This window comes from Anabrus simplex, chromosome 2 (assembly GCF_040414725.1).
Source record: "Anabrus simplex isolate iqAnaSimp1 chromosome 2, ASM4041472v1, whole genome shotgun sequence".
Taxonomy (NCBI): domain Eukaryota; kingdom Metazoa; phylum Arthropoda; class Insecta; order Orthoptera; family Tettigoniidae; genus Anabrus; species Anabrus simplex.
The window spans coordinates 739,831,488-739,845,536 of record NC_090266.1 but is presented as its reverse complement, the minus strand read 5'-3'; the positions used below and the strand labels follow the sequence as shown (position 1 = coordinate 739,845,536).

Here is a 14,049-nt window from a genome sequence, read left to right as displayed (position 1 = left end):
CAGCTCTTTGTTTTCGATTTAGTTTCATATTCGTTGATATTCACACTCTCTGGTTAAGGGAGATATGGATTACGCTCGTGACTAATTTGGCACGTATTGCGTCATCTGTACGTGCTTATTCAAGGGAATAGGGACTCAAATTACAAACTGTTTGAAGAAGGTCGACTGAATTACATTAATGTCTCATTATTGATATACAGGATGAGTTTGCTAAAATGTTTACCTGAAATAACTCGTGAAACGTTAAAGTAATCCGAAACCTGTTTTCACTTTCAATAACGTTACCAAGGGGTTCAGAATCGTACTTGCACTATTTTTACAGGGTGTCATTATCTGCGGAGATAACGGCACAGTCATTTTTGTTTTCTCAAATGGAGCTACAGGTTTTCTACACCTAGCGCTGGAGTTACGGGCATTACAGATTCAGGGGTGTAATTGTTTTCAAAATCCGAGAAGCAGCCCATATCCCGAGAAAACCGAATGTCTTCAAACGTGCTTCATTCATCAGCCACTGATCTCTCTATTCGAATGAATTTCTAACCAGGCGGCCAAGGCACGCGTTACCTTTGGATCATAAGCTGTTGACTTACCGAGTGTTTTCCCTTTCTTGTTACAATTAGGTATTCGAACCAGTGTGAACGTAAATGCACTATGATGACATTGTATGATTTAGAAACCTTTGCTATCCTCACAGGTAAAGGGAAAAGTGATAAGTGACATTATCCTAGCGCCAGGCTGAGTGACTCAGCCGGTTGAGGCACGCATTCTGATCCCAACTTGGCAGGTTCGATCCTGGCTCAGTTCGGCCTGGTGGTACTCTAAGGTGCTCAAATACGTCAGCCTCGTGTCGGCAGATTTACTGGCACGTGAAAGAACTCAAACGGGACTAAATTCCGGCACATCGGTGTCGCCGAAAACCGTAAAAGTCGTCAGTGAGACGTAAATTATTATTATTATTATTATTATTATTATTATTATTATTATTATTATTATTATTATTATTATTATTATTATTATTATGCCAACGGCCGAAGCCGTGTTGAAACACCGGATCCCATGAGATCTCCGAAGTTAAGCAACATTGGGCGTAGTCAAGATTTGGATGGGTTGCCACGCGCTGTTGGTGGGAGGTAAGGGAATGGAGGAGCGGACAGGAACTGGCCCCTCTACCGTACTTAAACTCCGGCTCAGGCACACCTCTGCGGAGGTTCGGACTTGCCTTCGGGCAGAATACACTCTTCCCTTCATTATTATTATTATTATTATTATTATTATTATTATTATTATTATTATTATTATTATTATTATTATTATTATTATTATTATTATTATTATACCAGGGCTACTTAAACTGCCTTCAGAAAGGTATCATTCTCACAAGACGAAATTAAAATCACGTCAAAGACGACCGACAGTAGTATTCAAATCCTACTCTCTAGGCTATTTTGAACACAAGTTTTAATCAACTTAGAACGCGAGGATAAAGCTCTGAACAAAACATGCCGCCTCAGATTATTTACTGGTTCACGAACCACGAATATTCCTTCGTGCAAACTACAAGAGACAGCACTGCTGGAAGCCAATGTTCATTCGTCCATTATTCTTTCGAATCGCAAACCTGAAGAATAACTTTAACTGAAATTAACTGAAATTCAAAATGTACTTGAAAGTAAAATCTTGCAAATGTTTATTTGTTTGCTGTAGTTAGAAGTACAGTACATATACCCCGTGATCATTATTTGTATATGAATCAGCAACGCCCACTCCACTCTCTGTCCGTTTGTACATCCATCTATTAGGCCTAGTTCCGTTCCGAACTGTGTTGCGTTCGCTGACTTTACGGGTTACTTATCAAATGGTTTGGGGTTTGCCTAAGCATGTGTCGTTGAACACCGCGCGGGTGTCGTGCCACATGCGACCCGTGCCACTAGCGACCGCATAATCTGTAATCGTGCCGGATGCGACCGGCGTTGACAACCCAGTCTTCATATAACAAGCTATGTCATCATCCAAAATAAGGCAAGCTAAATCAGAACAAGAAAATGTTAGAAAATAGGCCAAACATTTATAGCAGTGCTTACCAGGTTGGAAATTAAATTTTTCTTTCTTCTGTTCAAATAGCGAACTACTATAACCACAAACCGTATACATTTAATTACGTACACAGAATTAGTGGCGTGTGACTTTTAGTGCCGGGAGTGTCTGAGGACATGTTCGTCTCGCCAGATGCAGGTCTTTTGATTTGACTCCCTTAGGCGACCTGCGCAACGTGATGAGGATTAAATGATGGAGACGACACATAAACCCAGCCCCTGTGCCAGCGGAATTAACCCATGATGGTTAAAACTCACGAACCACCCGAGACCAATGTGACTAAAACCAAGCAAGCTAACTATTTAGTCATGGAACCGGAGTCGTCGGTAAATACAGCCGATATAAATCTTTATGGGGAACAATCCCAACGACTGCGTGAAAGTTTTATAAATAATAACACTACCCATCAAGATTTTCATAACATGGGCAAGAATAACTATTTTCAGGTAATTTTTGTGTCCTGATTACGAATATAGCCATGGAAAATTGCCTACACGTCGCATTTTTTATAAACTCATATTTCTTAGTTAGCGAATCGTATAAAAATGTGTTAAAACCTACCCACTTTGAAAGAGGTTATGTTCTTTAACATAGATCTTTTACACAAATACGTATAATTTCCGTTGTTTTAAAGTACCACTTGAAACATACTTTATCTTTTGTGGTTTGAATGAGTGTTATCATTCACGGTGGTTTGTTTTACCCATATTGTGCGTCTGCACGGAGGGTAGGCACATCCGGCTATAACTGACTATTGGAAAGAAGAAAATGGTTGCTTGCCGCTGTATTGTGAAAATACGGTTGCTTGCTGTTGTATTGGGAAAGAAAAAACGTTTATTTCTGATTGTGGAGGTGTTGTGAGCGGTACTAGTTATTCTGCAATAGTGTTAAATGGATCGCAATCGTCGTTCATGTAAAAATTCTCCAAATACTTTCTGCTATGTTTGTGGGGAATTCACTCTGAAATCACAACGTCAATCAATTACAAACAATGTAAAAAAATAAGCATATTACTCGTATTTTGGCTGTAAATTAGGTGATCAAGATATGAAATGGCGTATAGCTTTTAGTGCCGGGAGTGTCCGAGGACAAGTTCGGCTCGCCATATGCAAGTCTTTTGATTTGACTCCCGTAGGCGACCTGCGCGTCTTGATGGGGATGAAATTATGATGAAGACGACACATACACCCAGCACCCGTGCCAGCGAAGTTAACCAATGATGGTTAAAATTCCCGAGCCTGCCGGAAATCGAACCCGGGACCCCTGTGATCAAAGGCCAGCACGCTAACCATTTAGCCATGGAGCCGGACAGGTGATCAAGATAAAAATTGTGAACCACACGTGTGTTGTGTAGCGTGTTACGTGAAGTTAACAGAGTGGTTCCGGGGAAAAAATAACATGTCTTTTGCTGTTCCAATGATTTGGCGACAGCCTACCAGTCATGTGGGAAATTGTTACTTCTGTATCACCAAAAACAGAGGGATTTTCAAGGAAAACTAAAGGTAACATTGTGCATCCTAATCAGCCATCAGCCACAAGACCCCTGCCACATTGTGCAGAACTTCCCGTCCCTATCCCTTCCCCGCAGTGGGGAAGAGTTTGTCATTCCAGAGGAACACGGACAATCATTCATAATCCACAAACTACCCTTAAACTTCCCTTGATCCTACCTACATTCCCGAACATAAAAAAACACTTCATCTGATATGACAGACAGAACTTAATGATCTAGTTAGGGATTTAGGTCTTTCCAAGCAACATGCTGAACTATTAGGTTCTAGATAACAAGAATGGAACTTATTAGCAAGAGATACCAAGATTTCAGTGTTCAGAAAACGAAATGATAAGCTGACTACTTATTTTGCAATGGAAAATTCTGTTTCTGCGTGCAAAAATGTGATCGGGCTGATAGATGAATTAGATATTGAATACAATACAGAAGAATTGAGACTGTTCATCGATTAATCAAAACTAAGCTCAAAAGCAGTTTAATTACACAATGGCAATACAAAACCTTCCATTCCAGTGGCTCATTCAGTCGCTATGAAAGAAACTTATGAAAACATGTCACTAGTTTTTTATGCAGTAAATTATAATGAACATCGCTGGTCAATTTGTGGCGATTTGAAAGTAATAGCTTTGTTGCCTGGATTACAAGAAGGGTTTACTAATTTTTGTTGTTTTTTATGTTCGTGACACAGTCGGGCAACAGCACAGCATTATGTGGTGAAGGACTGGCCTGACAGAAAAGTTATATTCCTAATGAACATTATATTAAATATCCTCTACTAGTGCAACGTGGAAAAAGTACTTCTTCCGCCTCTTCATACAAAACTAGGGCTAATTACAAACTTTGTGAAAGCTCTAGATAAGAGTGCAGAAGCCTTTCAATACTTAAATACTCTGTTCCCTAAAATCAGTGATGCTAAATTAAAAGAAGGTATGTTTGTCGGTCCACAAATTAGAAAACTTTCGAGGGACAGCATTTTTGAAAGAAACTTAACCCGAAGGAATTACGAGCATGGAAATATTTTGCACCCGTTGTCAAAGGAGTTTTAGGGAATCACAAGGAAGAAAATTATCACCAAATTATCACCAATTAATAGAGACGTTACTAAGAAACTACAAAGAAATGGGCTGCCGTATGTCACTGAAGGTCCACTTGTTACATTCACATTTGGACTTCTTTCCTACGAACTTGGGGCTGTAAGTGATGAGCAGGGAGAGCGATTTCACCCCAGGACATTGCTACAATGGAGCAACAGTATCAGGGAAGATGGGGATCCTCCGATGATCGGCGATTATTGCTAGTTTTTACAAAGGGAAAATTCCAGTTCACATAAGAGAAAAGAATAAGGTATTTTCTCTATTTTATTGCACGAAGAGTAGTTTTTATAAGTCTTAACAGGTGATCAGTTGTTAATATACCAGTTCTATCATATCTAAGCTACCCTTGAAAATTTTCACAAAAATGAGAACAAGGTAATTTTTAATAGATCAAAAATCCTGATTTATTCAATGTATCAAGTAAATTCTATAAAACAAAAACGCGACGTTTTACGAATTTTTCACTGTCATTTTCGTGTACAGCGCATGCAAATTAGTTAAGATCAACCTATTTTATTAATGGTATGGGGAAAAGTTTAAATTTGTTGAGTAATGTAATTAATGACATGCATACATTATATCACACACAAAGGTAATATCCTAAAACTAGCTCGAGAACTCGTCGTTGAAAACTAAATCAGTGTAATGTATAGTTTGGAATGTCATTCATAGAGATATCCCTCCCCAAGAGAAAACAAAGGTGGGTCATAATTCATAAATAATGCAAGAGATATTTAAGGCCAAAATCCTAAGAATGCGGGAGAAAATGTACAATCAGGTAATTCTATTCTGAATACTACAATAACACAAATGCAGTTATATTTTAACGAAGATTATGTTTGTAAATAATAATAATAATAATAATAATAATAATAATAATAATAATAATAATGTTATTTGCTCTACGTCCCACTAACTCATTTTACGGTTTACGAAGACGCCGCCATGCTCCAGTTTAGGTCCGCATGAGTTCTTTTACGTACCAGGAAATCTACCGACATGAGGCTGACGTATTTGAGCACGTTCAAATATCAGCGGACTGAGCCGGAATCGAACCTGACAAGTTGGGGTCAGAAGGCCAGCGCTTCAACCACCTGAGCCACTCCAGCCCGGTGATTATATCTGTTTTGCAGTTGCATTATCCATAAACACAGTTCTTGAGAATTATGAAGTTCAGTCCCCGGATTTTCGAGAAAGAGAAGAATTTACTGCGGGAAACTGGTAGTTCTTTACAACAAGAAATATGGTAATGCGTTTACGTTTTATCCTACAACATGCCCATATATGGAGAGATGCGTTTCCATGTCTGGGAGAAGTTACCAAACAAGTTATCTCAGTGCGTTACGGCAATGCCTGTTACGGCTATTTCGGGAGACGGCTGGGTTCGAATCCCCCGTCGGCCATCCTCGAAAATTTTCATTTCCAGCCAAACGCCGGGATGGTACCTCTCTCATGGCCACGACCACTTCCTTCCCATTCCTAGCCCGTACAAGTACACCCACAGAAAACACCCTCACACAGTAGTACGTGTAACTCCCTCCCATGGGGTGTACCGGGAAAAGGAGCTACAGATCCGGCGAGCCGAACATGTCCTCGGACCTCCCGGCACTAAACGTCTTGCACTAAAACATAAAATTTGAAAATGTTCAAGGTAATTATAAGAAGTGGTAGCAATTATTCAGATACTTTGAAGTTTCGTGAGATCATGTTACAAAATCTTCTTCTTCTTCTTCTTCTTCTTGCTAGTTGCTTTACGTCGCACCGACACAGATAGGTCTTATGGCGACGATGGGACAGGGAAGGGCTGGGAGTGGGAAGGAAGCGGCCGTGGTCTTAATTCAAGTACAGCCCCAGCATTTGACTGGTGTGAAAATGGGAAACCACGGAAAACCATCTTCAGGGCTGCCGACAGTGGGATTCGAACCTACTATCTCCCGAATACTGGATACTTGTTACAAAATCAAACCACACTCCAGTACATACAGCGAGGATAACTGATGCACCAAATTAACACAGTAGATCTTGGAGAGGGGATCACAATGCCGTAATTTTCAGGTCTCATGCTTACACCGTTACGCTAAGACGTGGGAGAATGGAGAAGAGCTGCTCAAATAAACGGTATGTTCCGAGCTGTCAGTGGAGAGATGGCGTGGAATGATATTGGTAGACGAATAAGTTTGAGTGGTGCTTTTAAAAGTAGGAAAGATCACAATATGAAGATGAAGTTAGAATTCAAGAGGACAAATTTAGGCAAATATTCGGTTATAAGAAATTGAGTATGCCTTTGCTGGCGAGATGTAGTGTATACAGTGCACTATATCTTCTGGTACGGGCTTAAATTTGTTACTTTCACTGACCTGCCTCAGCCTCATCCTTGGTTTTAGCAATATGAAAGTGACAGGTATGAGTGATGCTAGTAAGACCATCCCTTACGCAGCCACTCCCTGTTATGAATGATGTGAAAATATCGGCCATATGGTCAGTTGGTGCTTGCATTCCAGTGGGCTTGGCAGACTGCTATGTAATAACAAGTTCCGGCTCTGTGAGAAAGCAACGGGAAACTACCTCACTCCTCACTACCTCACTCCTCAGCGAAGCCTAGGCTATATATGGCAGCTGCTGGCGGAGCTGTGGAGGATGAAACCAGCCTTCAGGATGAATATACAACAAACATAAGAAATTGAATTATGGAGTGAAATAATTTACAAAGGGAAATGTTCGATGAATTTCCAAATTCTCTAAAATAATGTAGGAAAAGAGTAGGTAAACAACCGATAGGCAATCTGTCACTTCGTCGATTCCCTAAATACAGATTAGAGGTGACTGGCTGACAGATTTGTCGCATGCGACACGATGCCTAAGCCACTCGGTCGCTAGCGGCACGATAGCAGCGTGGTCGCATCCGGCACGGTCGCTTCTGGGACGTAACCACTGCACGCATCCGCCATGTTGTGGGCAGAAGTAATTGCTCTACATAAATTGGTTTACAGGTGCTCTAGGTGTTATTTATTTTAAAGTTCCCTATTTTATTTTAGAAAAAAGGGTGTGATATGTCACTTATGAATGAATCCCAGAACCTATTTTAAATAGCGTTTTTTTTAAAAAAAATTAAATGGGCGATGGTGATTTCTTGCGATGCTTATAACTGTTCCAGTCAAACCTGTTCACGTCAGGGTTGAAAATGAAAAGAGTTTAATGTGAGAGGTTGGATATAAAAGATGAAATTGACAAGTCTCGCTTAAATAAATGGAAACGTTGCCACTTCAAACTACGTCGCTTATTTCGTAGAATGTAGAACTGAACCGCAAATCCAAGTGCATAATTTCAACTTTTGAAAGGAAAGGAACATATTCTTCTCCAACCACGTTAGTATTTTTCTGTAGAAGCATTAACTGCCTTAACACGCGAGAGGTCACGCCTGTGGCAGTTTGCCGCACTTTTTAAAATATTTGTTAATAATTTCATTGCTAGCCGCTGTAGGGCTTAGGGCGCTCGTTTCATCCCTCCCCTCCCTCTCTCTCGCATCACGGTGATTATCGCTAGTGTATAGCTGCTGAGTTCCGGAGTATTTTAAGTTTTCTTTCACTCTCGCATCTGCCGCGGCAAAACTGCCTTCGTGCGACCCCTAGCGTAGTGCATTCTTACATGACTGCATTTCCAAGAAAGTTTCTTAAGTAAAGTTCATGAGGTTTATGGTGGCTTTCAAGGAGGAGTGGTGCTGTAGTTTTATCTTGAATTGTGACCAAATCATTCAGTGAAATGTACAAATGCAAACGTTGAGGCAAATTGCTCACGCGCGATCTCACGCGCTCTTTAAAAACTCACGTAATTTTAACAGATTTTGCGAAAAAATTAATTAATGTTTTTACATTGAGAAAATACTGTTACTGGGTAATTATGTTAGTATTAGTTTAAAGGCAGTTAAACAGGGTACATATTTATAATTTTATCAGAGCATTCACTGAAAAAGGAAAATAGCAGCTCATTAAAGTATTAAGCGTGAGCAATTTGCATTCGCGCGACCTCTCACGTGTTAATATTCTTAAAATCGGCCGGTAGAAATAAGTAGGAAAAGGAGTGTTGCAGCTTTGTTATTTTTTACAAGGCACAATTTCACTTCTTATCCTCTGCAGCTTCGGCCAACTGGTTTGGAAAAAGTTAAGCGAACTATTGTAGGCCTACCTAAATTCAAGGTATTGAAGGACGCTTGCAGTGTAAGTCGCTCAAAGTGAATTACTGTGGCACGTTACGTCGTAACAACAATACAACAAGTAACAAAAATACAACTGAATCCATTTTCGATTTCTGTGTGCTTAATTCGAGATATAAGTAAAGTATGGGACAAATTCAAAAAATTAACCGGCAGAAGTTTTCAAGAATTTGAAGCCTAATATGATTTGTACGACTCCCTTCTACCTTACGTAAAATGAACAGATTAAGTACACCGAGAATGTGGTTGTCTATTGAACTGGATTTCTTGTAAGGCATATAGCCAAACCATTCCCTGCGACACACGTGAGGAAGCATTATGACAATAACGGTGTGTTCTGGCTTCGGAAAAATAATGGAGATATCCATATTCCATGAGCTGACATGATATCAATATCCAGCCTTTGTGAGAAGTCATGTTATTAAAAGAGAAGAATGGCATTCCTTCTAAATGACATTTAGTGTATAAAGTTACGGTAAGAAAATACACACCTCAAAAATGTTTTGCACCATCTGTATTTTTGTGTTCGTGAAGGATGTTTGCTTTAAGACTTGTTGTATGACAGACAGACATCCGCATGACATGTTAGTGGAAGTGAAGGTAATACAGGCAGTCTCAGAACAGTCCAGAAGATTCCGCTGTTATTGCCACCTATGGACACAACATATCAAGAGCACATTTGTGCCCTGAGCAGTTTTCAAACATACCCGGACGAGTCATTATTGCTTTTGAGCGTACGCGCATAATGATATTGCGTCAGCAAGACCTCTCGGAGGGCAATTGCCGGTCTGGCTGGTGTACACCATAGTGACGTTGTCAGGACGTACATCCGCTATCGTGTGATACAAAATGTTGAAGATCGTCATCGTAGTAGTCGTCAACAGTTAACAACAGCAGCTGACGACCGTTACGTGCGAATCCTGGCTTGCAGGAACCAGACACACACCACAACAGAACTGCGTAATGCCTTACAGCTGGAAACTGGTTGGGCTATGTCTACGCAGACAATCAGAAATCGTCTCCATAGGGACCACCTACACCGCCATCACCGTGGCGCCAGGTGCAGATGGGCGAAGGAGCACTTGGACTGGACTCTGGAAGAATGGCGGCGGCTCCTCTTCACGGATGAATGCCGAATGTGTCTGACGCCGGATAATCGTCGGAGGAGGGTTTGGAGAGTGCTAGGTAACGCCAGACTAATCCTACGCCATCCCAGATACCCATCAGGAAGGCGGATCCCTCATGTTTTGGGGTGGCATTATGTATGGATGTCGGAAGCAATTCATGGTCGTAGAAGGCAATATGGCTGGTACACATTACCGGAACAAAACCCTCGGGTCCATTGTTCAAACATACCGACAATATTTCGGCAGCAGATTCGTTCCGCAAGATTACAACGCGCATCCGCACCGCTCCAATCTTGTGAACCTCTTCTTTAGGGAGGCCCATATCCGTCGGATGGACTGGCCCTTAGTGTCTTCGGATATGAATCAAATTGAACATGGCTGGGTTATGTTGAAATGGCAGTGCGACGACGAATGAATCCACCTCACACCCTGGCCGACCTCCGGAGGGCTGCTGTCAAAGGGTGGGACAGGATCGACCAGAACAGCCTCAACCGCCTTGTGGAAAGCATGCCATGACGAGTCCGATCATGCTTCACTGCATGGGTTGAAGTAACACCATACTGATAGGCAGAATCAGATTCCCATATTCGATAGACTGATGCATGGTGCCGGATAGCAGTGTTTGTGCTGCGCTTGTCGTTGCTTTTTCTTTGCATCAATCGTATTATGCTTGATATAAAGTGTATATCTGCACCACAAGCATTCCCTAAGGTCATCAGCAACGTACAAATCCGGAACTCCTGGGGGTGCAAAACTATTTTTGAGGTGTGCAGTATGTCAACAACTTAACAGGGAAGTTATAATCCCCAAACGGCATGACCATGCCCTAAAAATGTATTCGCAGAAAATCAGATAATAAAAGGTCTGAATTGAGCAGTAGATTTGTACCAAAGGTCAGGTGCCATCACACCGCCAAATCCTACAGCATAACACTGTACGAAAAGAGATTACGCAAAATTTATGCAAATCCGTCGAGTTTACTGATCAATAGCTGAGTCAATATTTCTGCAATATACATTGTTTCACTGCCGTATACAATATGACAAATTCATGCATTTTTATCTACTTATTTGAGCATATTATAAATTAAACAACAAAGTTTCATATAACGAAATGTCTTCACACGATCAGGAGATCCGGGTGTGGTGTGCCTGAGGTCGGCAGAGTGTTACTGGGCCAATTTTCTTCCATGAATCCAACAACGTAGAAAGTCACCTCAGTGAAATTCTGGAAACTTTCGTGGCCCAACTTAATGAGCGTGAGATTCAAGAGGGCTGATTTCAAAGGACTGCACTCTCCAGAAGTGTTCAACAATATGAACCGTCATGTGCAGACATGTCTGCAGACCACAGGACATTTCCAACATCTGTAGAGAAAACTTCACTACCGTAAGTACCACTTCAAATTTCAAAAGCCAAATTTCTACTGCACAATTGCTTTTCGGACACCCAGGATTTATGACACGCACTCCCTTCTGTGCAGCCCCTATTATAAGGGCTTGGCCCATACATGCCCTATTGAATGTCAACGGACAATACTAGGGTTCGAACACCTTAGTCAACATAGTTTTACTGTCAATTCGAAGAAATGTGTGATACTGAGTGGTCAACATGTTAATTCTTCATTTACTGAGCTCAATTTGTGGAGAAAAGTTGCAAATGTAACGTCACATATGCAGATGTACTCACCACATTGCGATTCACGTTTTAACACGCATATGACTGGAATATTACCTGCAAAAGAACAGAAACATCAATTTAGAATTTAACTGTGTGGGAGAGAGCTGGGAGTGATGTCATAAGCTAGCCATCTCTAAACAGCCTAAGCACAATAAACACAAACACACAACGGTTCGACTGGTCTGAGAAACAAAGACTGCCTTGGACCACATGGAGTGGAGGATGGTAACCAGTGGAGATGAATGAGTTAGAGCTCATACCCGGCGTTTCGTTCCGGCAGCAAAATCCCGAGCAAGTTATGTTTTTGGACCTCTGATGCTGATGATGGTGATGGTTCTTGTTGTTAAAGGGTCCTAACATTTAGGTCATGGGCCCCTAATGGTACGAGGTGAAGCGAAAGGTAATAATTATTAAAATTTTAAAATTTATCCACTGACTATAATTTTAAAAATAATGAAGAAGAATGCATATGAATTTAAAATAATTAGTGGATCTAATTCGCAATGCCTTTTCCCTTATGAAATTATATAAAAATAGAATAAAATAGTATAAGGCATTGCCTTTAAAGAGATATCGTACACTGTACATCATTGAAATAAAAGTTAAAATAATACATTAAGGCCGATGACCTAGATGTTAGGCCCCTTTAAACAACAAGTAACATAACACATTAAAATAATACAAAAAGACTAACACAGAGTCAATGGAATAAAACAAAGTTAACAATAAAATAAAATAAAAACAAATAAAAAATCACTTTTATACACGATAAATGAGGCCACTCTCCATCGTAAAACGGGTGACGAGGTCTGCTGACTGCCTGTCATCTCGTAGGATGAGGGAGATGGTAGTCGGAAGTTAGAGACTACGGTGCAGATAGGTCAGATCCACGCACTCCGCAAGGATGTGTACTACGGTATGGTGACCGCCGCAAGTACAACCTGGGGGGCTTCTCCCTTCAGTAGGTAGGAGTGCGTCGCTATACCGTGGCCGATCCGAAGACGACATAATACCACTGCTTCTCTCCGTCAAACAGGAAGGGATGTCTTCCATAATTTCGTAGTTCCTTTAATCGTTCTCAGCTTATTTTGAAGAGGGCTGGCCTGTCTCAGTCTCAGCTGAGAACGAACAGCTGGAACCTTGTAAGGCAACGGGGGCAATGTGACACCTCCTTGGGGGCTCTATCAGTCAAATCGTTTCCCGCTAGACCCATGTGGCTTGGGAGCCACAAGAATGTGATTCTGGTGTTAGCATTCCAATACCCGGCCAGTAGGTCCTGGGTACGTTGCACCAGAGGGCGCCGAGGGAAACATGCATCAATAGATTGTAACGAGCTCAACGAGCCAGTACACAGCAGAAAGTGCCGGGGTTAATTGTACAGCGCGTACCGCAGAGTTTCAAGGATAGAATAGAGCTCTGCTGTGTACACAGTACCGGTTTCCGGTAGAGGAAAAAGAAACTTGTTATTATCAAAGACTTTAATATTACTTATCTAGACTCACAGAGCGCGCTAATGCTATGCGGAATATTGAACATTTTCGCGCATCGCCAAATTGTGGGCGCTTCAGCTTCGAATGCATGGCTAGCACGTGGTAAGGTTTACAGTCCCTTGCATGTTTTCGATTTGAATTATCCCTGTTAGTGGATCTGTTTTAGTATTATAGGTGACGGAGTGATAATATGTTATCAAATATATTCAAGGAATGTGGGAGTTGATACATTACGGTAGTTCAATACTGATCGGCAATATTAGGCCTAAAGTTAGGCCTTACCTGTGGAATAGAAAGATATTCACGAGGATGAATTCGTGTGCAGGATTCTTTGCACACACTGCTATCAGAATGGATGTGGTAGGTATTTCTTTTCACATGTGCGTAGAAACTGAACTGTTATAAAATAACTTTCAGTTACCATAATCAAGAACTAAACAGGCTATAGGGTGGTTGATTCAGAGAATGCACGGACATGAAATTTAAAATGTTTAGGCTGCTTCTTCTTCTTCTTCTTCTTCTTTTTTGTTTGCCTTTTACCAATTCATCGGGGATAATATTCGAACTAAACAGCTGTTCTGAAAAAGACTACATATTTTTCATACAAACCTGTGTACCGGTATTACAAATTTGATAAACCTGGGTCTAGAATCCGTAAGATATGATTGCTAAAGCTTAATATTAGGGTAAGGTATTGCTTCAAATTATTATCAATTATCTAAAAATGATTTATTATTATCGTATGTCAAGTGTTCTCCATCTTTTCACACTTGCTTTATAATAAAAGAATACAATGTGTTAATACGCTATTCCAGAAAAATCTGACAATATAAAGATAAAGC

The 14,049-nt window shown here is 40.8% G+C and overlaps 1 protein-coding gene across 2 annotated transcripts in view; it reads right to left on the bottom strand.

Moving 5' to 3' along the window:
* Nucleotides 1-14,049, bottom strand: part of LOC136864423 (uncharacterized) — a 995,241-nt gene that overhangs the window by 705,649 nt on the left and 275,543 nt on the right. The gene's annotated exons all lie outside the window — the stretch shown is intronic.